Below are 11,311 nucleotides of genomic sequence, written 5' to 3'. Positions count from 1 at the left end.
GTTGGGATTACTCGAGGATGACTTCGGAATACTCCAAGACAACTCCAGGATGACTTCATGACAACTTCAGGATGACTCCACGACAACTTAAGGATGAGTTTGTATTACTCCCGGATGACTTCGTATTACGGTTGGATGGCTCCATGACAACTCTAGGATGGGTGGGGATTACTCCAGGATGGTTCCATGATAACTTTAGGATGGGTTCTGAATTGTAAATGATTAATGCAGACTACTCCAGGATGAGTTTTAATGATTTCAAGATGCTTCCAAAAGATTTAGGAAAAGGGGTTGGATTACCCCAGGATGTATCCCTTTTGAGTAACATTGGTGGCATTACTTTACAATGACTCTAGTTAGACTTCTAGATAGTTTTCAGGGAAAAAAAAATTATATGGAATTTTGCAGGTGTCACTTCATCTTTGCTTGAGCACCCGTTAACTAAGTTCCCTCGATTTAGTGCACACAACTACAAACACCCCCACTTCCCAGGTCACAAACCAACCTGTAAGCTCCCTCATTTCAATTCTCACCTCTAGCCAGCATGGCCTCACCCCCAATAAACTCCCACAATTGCAAAGCACTGCACTAAAATACACTCTTCCAGCAGCCTACACAGAATCTGTTAAAGGTCTACCCGCATGACAGACTGCCGCCAGTCACTTCACCGAATATCAATAAGAGCAGCTAACAATTACCCAGTTCATATTATGATTGTAGCAGCTATAAATTGTTGATATTTTAATATAGTATTGCTCTTGTTATAAGATATCTTCAATCAAACATAGGCTCAGAAAGTGTTCAGCATTTTTTTATTCAACAAATTCGGTTTAACAGCATAGCTGTATTCCATAAGAATGAATAGGTTTGAAAAAATACCAACAAATATCATCGATCCTGCATTTCAAAACGCAGAGTCTTCCTTAGGCCTCTTCTGGCATTGCAAATTTTGGTGGCGAGCTTCCTTATCACCCAGCCGTCCATAGTAGGCCAACTGTTAGCCTTGCAGACAGATCTCAAAGATTCTACAAAAAAAGAAAGGATATATGAACCTAAATGGACATCTGAATAGGCATTGTTAAATTCCTTATTGTAGAATACATACCAGATTAATGTTAAAATGTCAATTTACAAATGCATCACTACATTTAAATGCATTTGTACACAAAGGATGAAACGGGCTTAAAGATAGATTTGAACTGAAAATGAATTATGGTTTTCTGTGGCTGCATTCAGAATTTTATGGTCTTTAGTGTAGCTATATTGATTTATATCAGTTAGAAATAGAAGGCATGAGTGAAAATGGGGAAATAGTCTTTCAAACCCTTTGCTAATTAACTACCTCCCCTTTTGCCCATACCATTCTTACACCCCGATACATATCTACCAACAACGCGCACATATCTTGTACCCACACTCACACTCCCATCTGCACAACCTCTGCCACCCACCCGGCTACTCGATAACTTCCTCTATGCAGTTGAAGGGGCCAAAAAGTATTAAAAAAACCAAGAAAAAAAAACATGTTAAAAGAAATACAAATTTGAGATACTCTTCTTAAAAAAGGTAGCATATTTGCATTGGAGTAACAGACTACTTCCTCCCAAGAGTTCACTCTTGTTTTCTTTATCCATCCTACTTTCTTTGCAAATGATATATGGCATTTATAACGCGTCTATACACAAGTGTTCGAAATGCGACGAGGCAGGGGAGGGGGAACAGAGGGAAGACAGACAACGATCTTACTAGGCCAGGTGTCATTCAGATCGCACAAGTGCATGGGAAGGGGAAAAGTGCGAGGGAAAGGGAGAGGGGAAAAGTGCAGTACATGGGAGAGGGGGAAAAAGTGCAGTACATGGGATAATAGAATAAATAAGAAAAATAAAGGCGGGATGATGGCAAGTGCAGGGTAAGAGCAGACATAAGTGCTGGTGGGGGACTGTAGGGATACAGAATACAGTTCCCAGGTGCGGGGGTTGCCAGTGCAGGTGTGTAAATGGCGGGGCCTAGGCCCAAGGTCACAAAGGGTGGCCAGGTAGCCAGTGCAGTTTCAGCCAGGAATTCAGCAGGGGATGGGGGGGGGGAGGTTTTGAGGTGCTTCCGGAACTGGAGATGGTTCTCCTCAAGTTTCAGGGAAGCAGGAAGGCTGTTTCAGAAGGAGGCCCCTGCCGAGGAGAGAGATCTACCACCAACTCGTTGCTTGGAGAAGCGACAGACCCTGAGGGAGTTGGAGGCGGATGATCGAAGAGCTCGAGAAGGAAGATTTTTGGGAAGAGAAAGTTGAAGGTATTGCGGCCCCAGGCCCAAGAAGGCCTTGTGGACAATGCAGAGGGTGTTCAACTTAATCCTTGCAGCCACCTCGAGCCAGTGCAGAGATTTCAGTCCTGGAGAGATACGATCCCTGGGCTTGAGGCCAAGGACAAGTCTCGCAGTCCTTCTGGATAAATTTCAGAGGGCGGAGAGTAGAGGCAGGCAGATGTGACTCTCAACCTGTTTGACGGATACCTGCAGCAGGTGCATTAACCCACTACACCATGAAAGGAACCCTAAACTGCGGAAAGGAAAAGACGTCTAGCTGTTTGTGAGCCATTTTTCTTGTTTGGCTCATTTATCTCATACAGAATCACAGCTGCTGATACAGTGGCAGGGCTTTTAACGGGATGAGTTTGGGGGCTGCGTCGCCCCTGAAGTTCCCTTCAGGTCAAGCCGAGCACTATGTCAGAATTGATGTGGTGTTCACGGGCGCCGCATGAGGTTGCTTGCTCCACTCTGGAACAAAGCCCTGACTCGGCTAATGCGTATTATTGGCCAGCAGACTCCATGATTTGACAGACACGGTGAATAGCTCAGTTGGTTGAGCACCTGTGAAAAGAGATTTACGTTCAAACAACTGGCTTGAGCTCCGTTTTAGGATTTCCTTATTCTGAGGTTGATGGTGTGAATGTTATTGAGTTTAGAGACGCCCTCAGCGACACCAATCACTTAAGCGCCGAGAAGCAGGCTAGTTTCTGGTTTGCAAATGTATACACTGGCATGACACGAACATGTGTGCGTTTGTTCAAAAGGGAAGTAACCACGTCCCCCATCTCTGAAACTCCCACCCCTTGCCCCTGGGTGCGTTATTCCTGTCCCCTGGGGGAGGGGGCGCATAGTAGGTATGCTTGCCCTGGTGGAGAATTAAAATAGAAAGCGCTCTCACCACCCAGTAGCAGCTTCATGGCTCCTCTCCCTCCTCGGTGGGTGGTCCAGTCCTTCTGTAACACAGGAGGGGCTGTGGGAGGGAAGGAAAAACAGGTCAAGTGGGCGCACATATCAGCAGAACCAGCTTCGCCCCCTCCAATTCAACCTCACGCCATTATTTTGATCGGCTTTACCTGTTTTGTACATCACAAGGCAAACCTGAGCAAACAGGCATAGCGCACAGAAACGGTCTTTTCGAAACAAGGCACTAGTTCCAATGTTGGCAGAAAAAGGATCTGAAAGTGATTTGACAAGGATCACACCGAGTTGAAGTGGAGAAGCTAGGACTAGACTCGGTCTGCTTGGTCCAGAGCCAGCACGCTGGCAGACTGGCCACTGCACCACTTGCCGCCCGCAAAATACACACCCTGATAGAGGCATCTTGCAAGGTTGAACACATCCTACAGAATGCTGTGTTATTGTGGGCACGAGGATGAGTATCTCGGCAGGGGGCACTGAGTCTGGTGGTCAGGAGGGCATGATAATGAGAAGTCTCCCTGGTTTGGAGCCGTCCCTGGACCATGCAGGCAGGCACCTTGCCCCTGACTGCAGGGGCACTTAAGAGCCGCAGCCTGAGAGGGGCAGCTGTCCACGTGCTCTTTAACATTTGAAGAGTTTAACAGTAGCCATCCCCGCTGTCCAGGCTGACACAAATGAAATGCAGCCTTTGAATTTCAGAAGCACCGCATCTGTCCTAGTATACCCGCGCTGCTGGCTAGCACTGGGGCTTCTGCACAGCCCAGAAAACCCCCTCACCAGGCGTGCACCCACCTTGTGTTTTGTATTTTACCTTTACTAAGCGCAAAATAGGTGCTGTGTATGTACTGAGTAAAGTACGCTGAACCGTGACATCTGTCCGTTTTTAAGGTGATCGAGCCTCGGAAAAAGCACTTCTGCCGATAATATCGAAAACATAACCCTACCAAAAAAATCTGGATTGAAAGTGTATTGCTACTGGATTTCCCCAAATATTTAAATCCTCTTTAAATCCTCTTTAACTCCAGAAACTCCCATTGTACTTGCTCCCCCCTCAAGACACTGCTCATGTCTTCTTCACAATGGGCTATGTCCTGGGGCACGTGAGCACCGGGGGACTGTAATAATGGTGGTGGTGGTGGTGCGCTACACAAATCAACTCATCATAAACATTCCTATATGATTCTTAACAAATACCCCTTGCATTATTGAAATACACCTTGAGAAGCTACGAGAGATTCAGATGGCCGGCATAGTATCAACTAGTGACTCACAACAACTTACCACCCGATAATACAATTGTTACAGAGTAATCCTTTTTCATAATCGCATCTTTTCCGTCGTGGTCCAGTTCTACAGTATCAAAAAAGGCACGAATCATTGCCACGCAAGTCGTCAGTAATAAACTGCAAATCCTCTCTTCCCAAGCACTGAATGGTATCGGTGGTCTGAAAGACACCCAAATGTTAAATACCCAATGCAAGGCACAAAATAGTTTTCTAAATTTGAAAACAGATATTTAATTTCAACTATTCGCTGATATAAACTTTATGAAAAATAGCAACTAGTAATGCATGCTATTTGAGCAAGGGGGGAACAAAAACAACAATCTTACTAGGCCCAGTGACATTGAGAACGCGCAAGTGCATGGGAGAGGGAAAGGGGAAAAGTGCATTGAGGGGGCGGGAAGTGTGGAGCAGAGTAGAAACAGATACATTATGCAACAAACAGTGGCAGTGCAGCCAGCAAGTGGCAAGTGCTGGGTTAAGGCAAGTGCTGGGTTAGGGGAGCAGACAGGTTATGCCTGATAAGTGCATGAAGAAAAAGAGGGGGGGGCAACTGTATGGTACCCCAGTGCAAGGGGTGGCCCGCAGGCAGTTTTGGGTGGGTGACAGGTACCAGGACTTGTCTAGAGACCTCATCAGGTGTGACGGGGGAGAGGGAGGAGAGCTTAACCCACTGAGCTATCTTACCGGCTGTAGCAAAATTAGTAATTATATGTCTGAATGTTCTCAAAGTGAGAAAGCAAATTGCACTCTGTAGTGGATACCATTCAACTGATAACTGATTAAACAGCTAAACAGCAGGCCATTTCATCTACAGGTGTGGTGCAAAGCTGGCCACATGTCAAGCCTGCGTGGAGCTACTTTTCAGGCTTCAGTGGTTGGCAAAATAGGGAAAGCATGCACTCACATGACATCCCGTAATCTGGGCACTCGTTACCTCATACATGCAAACATCCTGAACCCTTTAGTGCTGCCTGTTACTTTGCAATCCAATCACTCAACTGGTATTACATGAAGATAAAACGGGATTAAAAGATTTAAAAAACACATAGCTGGTGAAATATGCAAAATAATGATGATATGATGCATCTGAGTCAAGTTACACGAAGACGTGTACAGAATCACTCTGGCAGATAGCCATCTCACACACAGTAATGATAGTTTAAAAAAAAAATGGTACACTCAAGATGGAATGTCGTGTGATGAGACAGATGGCAGAAAAAATATTATGCATACAACTTACGAAAAGTTAAATGAGACAGCAGGCATCACTCACAGGGTAAGCTACCAGGAGAGGTAGAGCAATACAGAAGAGACAGGAAGACAGAGAGTAGAAGAGATAGCAGGAGCCACCAGGAGAGACGGGGCAAGACAGCACAGGGAGACAGCGCAGAAGCGACAGCAGGTATCAGAGAGAGAGCAGAAGAGACAGCAGGCCATAGAGGGATAGATACTGAGGGAGAGAGGGGCTGCACGAGAAACCTTGTAGAGACAGCAGAAAGAGAAAGAAGGAGAAAGAGACAGCAGAAAGAGAAAGAAGGAGAAAGAGAGAGAGACCGACAATTGCCAGAAAGAGAGCCAGCAGGGAGACAGCTGGAGGCAGAGAGAGCTAATATGGGAGAAAAGAGAGAGTGTGAGATACACAACCGGAAGAAAAAGCAAGAGGCCGGTGTGTCTGAAGAAGCAGTAACTCACCCTAGCTGCTGACAGTGACACCCGGAGCAAGGTGATCCTCATGAGAAGAGAGGCTGCAGCGGCGTGCCAGAGGGAGCAAGATGGACAGGCAGCAGGGCAATATACAGAAACAGATCAGAGAGACAGGCGAGAGGGAGCGCAGGATACACGGCAAGGCTAGCAGGAGGTAGGCTCGAGGCACTCCAGAAGCAGGGACAGAGTGCACATTTCATTAAATTGACTTTGTATAACCACCCAAATTGAACAGGACAAATGGCATTTGCCTTTCATAAAATCAACACACACAAAAAACCAAGACAGGATATTTTCTTCTAATAGTGTTTTTGAAAACATTAAAAGGTGTGCATGTTTTAAACTCCAAGAACCAATATAAATGTTATCTCTAGGACTTGGACTTACAGTACCGAAATGGGACATTTCATCTTTAGTTGTTTATATCAGGTTATATAGTGCAGTGCTGAAGTGTCCAGCCTACAAACCTGGCAACTGCGGTTGACAGGCACTCAAACTGAACAATTAGGCGGGGAGTGAGCTGTATTAGAACAAAGGGTTTGTGCCAATTGTGTTGCCTTGCAAGAATCAATCTCACCTCTAAGGGGGGACCTTGCTTTTGTTGCCAAACAATTAAAATGAATAAACCGAAATTTGGTTTTAGTTCAATCCAGGGAAGGATTAATGATATGGAGGTACAAAATAAAGTGCCAGCAAATTGCACATGTATTGTTGATCTCGGCAAAAGATATAAGCCTGTCGTACAACTGCCAAAATGTCTAGTCAGCAGGTCAATCACTCATCTCTTACAGTTTCTAACGAGGTGCCCACGGGAAAATATACCAAGCAGGGGTGGATAGTGGCACTGGTGTTGCAGTAGTTGTTTCAAGGGTACATGAACCAGACATCTAGAGAGCCTGTATTCAAACAAAACAAGCCCCCACCAAAATAATTGGATTATCAATAAATTCCTTATTGAGAAGAACTGTTTAAATGACCTATTTGCCCAAACTTAATTCGTGAACTAGGGAGGAGGCTAACTCGCTTAAAAATACATGTGTGCTTTGGTGGAGACACAGGAAAGGGTGCTTATCATTTATTTGGTCGGATATCGTTGATGTAAAAAGATTACCTGATGTAACCAATCATAACTGAGACATCATAAACATAATTTTGTCCCGTGATTATCTAGCAGAAGGGTTGCTTGCTATAGAGTTCAGAACTGCCACCATTAGGTTCGGCAATACAGCACGAGCGTTTGAATGTGTTGCGGGCAGCTGACACAATTACCTTCTGCGAATTCCAGGACGCTTTGTTTGCTGTGATTTCCAGTTTTGCTTTTTACATCTGGAGATGGGTATAGCATGTAAAAAGCAAAACAGAAATCCACAAGCAACTCTTCAGCTCGATGCACGCTTCGTTACCTACCCGCCCCAGGAAAGCCCAGCCATTCCACGGCGCCTGCCGGGAGCTAGAGCACACAAAGGGTACCTTTGAGCTGGCACATCTCTCCCTTCTTCGGCTTTCTTCTTCCATTAACCTACAGGTTCCTGACCTGGACTCTAACGAAATCTGCAACTCTGGCCCTACACACTGCAGCGAATACTCTGGATTTTCTGGTCTCGGACCTCTAATTTAGACCCGAGTTCCCTGCCTTCTCTCCTCTTCCCGCTGCCTTCAAAACAACAAATGAGCTCCAAAAGATACACAGTGCTCAGAATGCTTTATAACACCCATTATTCAACTTATAGCCGTAACCCGCTAGACGTATTGAAACGTGCTAAAAACTAGCAAAAACAGCTAGAAAATGTACTTTCCTCGCGTTTTGGTAAATGCTAATTCTGTTGCGTTTCCTGTTTGTACAGTGTACGTGCGTTTGTTCTGTCGAACCTGATGTTTTTAACCACTCGTCTCCCATACAAGGGGGATCAAAATGTACTTTGTTTACAGGCTGAAGGTATACTGCTGAAATCTTCAATGCATTATCAGCTTTCCTTACTGTTCTGGAACGTGTATTTGCCATCTGTTAATCCAGTCACCATGTGTGCCTTCTAGTTTACAGGCTTCACTCCCCTGATGATCCCGTTCTCTCCAAAGTAGGCTAATCCAGTTGCTCCTCCTCAGAGGCGTTCTTCTTTTCTTTTACTCTTCCCTGCAGTTTCGCGTTGCAAGTGCTCGCTTCCCAGCTCTGGTTTGGACGCGTGTTCGCTGCCTTCTCTCCACTTCCCGAGGCCTTCAAAACAACAAATGAGCTCAATAAGATACAGTGCTCAGAATGCTTTATAACACCTATTATTCAACTTATAGCCGTAACCCGCTAGACGTATTGAAGCGTGCTAAAAACTAGCAAAACCAGCGAGAAAATGTACTTTCCTCGCGTTTTGGTAAATGCTAATTCTGTTTCGTTTCCTGTTTGTAGTGTCCGTGCGTTAGTTCAGTTGAACCTGATGTTTTTAACCACTCGTCTCCCATACAAGGAGGATCAAAATGTACTTTGTTTACATGCTGAAGGTATACTGCTGAAATCTTCAATGCATTATCAGCTTTCCTTACTGTTCTGGAACGTGTATTTGCCATCTGTTAATCCAGTCGTCCCTTCTAGTTTACAAGCTGCACTTTATGAGCTCATTTGTTGATTTGAAGGCAGCCGGAAGAGGAGAGAAGGCAGGGAAAACGCGTCTAAATCAGAGCTGGGAAGCGAGCACTTCACGCGAGACTACAGTGAACTGGAAAAGAAAGGAAGAACGCCTCTGAGGAGGAACAGCGTCTAAATCAGAGAGCTGGGAGGCGAGTACTTGCAACGCGAAACTGCAGGGAACAGGAAAAGAAAGAACGCCTCTGAGGAGGAGCAACTGGATAGCCTACTTTGGAGAGAACGGGATCTCCAGGGGAGTGCAGCTTGTAAACTAGAAGGCACACATGGTGACTGGATTAAAAGGCCAGCTCATAAATCAAGCTAGCCTCGTGTGCGGAGAGACACGTGCAATAGCTATGAAATAAACGAGCCTAGAAAGGTGCTCAACACCCCGATCCTTACCTTAAGGCTTGTGATGTTCAAGCGCCGGCCCACGCTCGATTCCTCATCATTCGCCATTGCTGCAATTGTTGCCAGGCCGGAAGTCGGAATGGAAAAACAAGCCGCATGTCCTTCCGAAAAAAGCCCAAAACAAACTAACTCCCATCCAAAAAAGCAGAAAAAGAAAGCACCAGAAACGCTTTGGATGGGTTTCAAAAGTAAGCAACATAGCACAATTTTTCATAAACATATAGAAAACATAGACATACCATATTACAATAAAAAATGACTTAATAAAATGCATTTTATTTTTCTGACACTTGGTATAATCATATCATTTCACCATTCACCAAAATAGCTTGCGCTTTTGCGGTCCGTTGGTGTCTTGCCTTGTGTTGTGCCACATTGCCTAACAACGTGCAACTATTTCATCCAATATAGTGTAAGTAAACGGAAATATGATATTAATGTGAGACAATTATCTATATAATGCCTATAAAAAAGCCAAAAACTCTTGTCTTTGTCAATACGCGTTTTAACAGGACTTCAGCGCAAACATGCAAGCTTCTTATAAATCAAGTGGCTGAAGGCACACTTGGCTAAGACATTTTTGTTAAACCAGATTAGCTTTTACAACTCTGATTAAGGCATTACATCTCAGAAGACCTTTTAGAAATTGCACTGGCAGGCGTTTACAGTGTGAAGTTTGATGCTATTGCTTGATAGAGCCGTCACAAAGAAATCCCTGGAGGATGTAATGCAGGATATATATATATGCAGGCTTTAGATTCGAGTACAAATGGACAGAGAGGGGCAATTAGAGAGGTCAAGAGGACGAAGATGAAGTGGGAGATCGGAAGAGTAATAAGGGTTTTGATGGTCAAAAGAGGTAGGGTCTGGGAGTAAGTTAGCAGTTAGAGCGTTAGTATGTGCTCGCAGATGCGCCCTGGGTGCTCACAGAGGCAGTGCCATTACATGCAGATCAGGACGTGTGCCCACAGATAATGATAATGATGTGTTATTTATACGTGTTTCCGGTCAGAAGGAAAAAACAAGCTGCATCTCTTTCTGAAACAAGCCCCTGACTCCCATCAAAATAATCCAAAAAAAGCAAGCACACATAAACGGTGTGGGTGCGTCTCAAAAGAGACAATATCATAAACATAGAGAACACACACACACACACACACTATGTTACAATAAAAAGAAGGAATTGTAGCTTTTCAGTGGGGATTTAATGTTTCAGCTCCCTCTGGCTGACCATCTATTGTATTGTATTGTTTATTTATATAGCGCCTATACACCGGGAAGTGCTCAAGGAGGGTGGGAACATGGTGAAAAAACAAAAGTCGCTCAGTGCCCTTGAAATTCTGAGACAAGTAAGTGTGTAATATACATTTAACAGTTCAGACACAGCAAATAGGCCTGACGGCGATTCTGCAGTTTTACCAGTGCAATTAAGGGGAGAAGAAAAAAACTTGCTTTGTTATGAGCAGCACAGTTAAATGAAATCCTCTTTATTAACCAGCTGCATGCCTCCATCAAACAATGACTAAAAGTAGGTGACCTTATTATCACAAAGGTGATCCCGGCGAGCATGCTTAAGGCAATCGGACCTGGCAAATAACAAGAAGATTAAGATTTATCAATTTGGCATAAAAGAAACCCACTTTTCAAGTTTTGAAATCAAAAAACGACTATTTTTCAGAAAAAAAGAAAGGAATCTCTCCTGAGGAACCACGGCTAAAAGCTGTGGTGAAACACGTGTTGGCAGAATAAAAGTGTTTTCATGTAAACTTAGATGACTGGAATGTATGAAAATAATACATGAAAAATAAAACCATTCATGATTTAAATAACTAAGAGTCTAAAGTATCACATCTGGTGCAGGAGTCGCACAAATCACAAGTGACAACATATGAGGAAAAATATCACAAAGGTTATGTTTGTCAGCTTGCTTTATCGTGTGATTTGCATACTTTTTAAGTCATCTCCATCAAAACCCAACCATGTCCACAAACTGCAGATGGGTAGATATGTGGTTAAGTACTTCAATTGCAAGACTGGACTCCAGTCCTGATTTCGCCACTTGCCTAAAACGTCTTAT

The 11,311-nt window shown here is 44.2% G+C and overlaps 1 long non-coding RNA gene across 2 annotated transcripts; it reads right to left on the bottom strand.

Annotated features, from left to right (window-relative positions):
- Positions 1 to 795: 795 nt before the first annotated feature.
- LOC138468279 (uncharacterized) lies at positions 796 to 9,513 on the bottom strand. 2 transcript variants are annotated; one of them, XR_011268233.1, is made up of 5 exons: positions 9,226 to 9,327; positions 6,198 to 6,250; positions 4,501 to 4,664; positions 3,200 to 3,271; positions 796 to 1,025 (listed from the first exon to the last, which is right to left on the bottom strand). It is a non-coding gene; the product is annotated as an uncharacterized lncRNA (long non-coding RNA). The 2 variants fall into 2 exon arrangements; XR_011268234.1 differs by lacking the exon at positions 6,198 to 6,250 and having other exon boundaries at positions 9,226 to 9,513.
- Positions 9,514 to 11,311: the final 1,798 nt, after the last annotated feature.

Source organism: Ambystoma mexicanum, chromosome 4q, assembly GCF_040938575.1.
Source record: "Ambystoma mexicanum isolate Mex_15411 chromosome 4q, UKY_AmexF1_1, whole genome shotgun sequence".
NCBI lineage: Eukaryota > Metazoa > Chordata > Amphibia > Caudata > Ambystomatidae > Ambystoma > Ambystoma mexicanum.
Note: the sequence above shows the minus strand (reverse complement) of the source record. Positions and strands in the feature narration are given on the sequence as shown.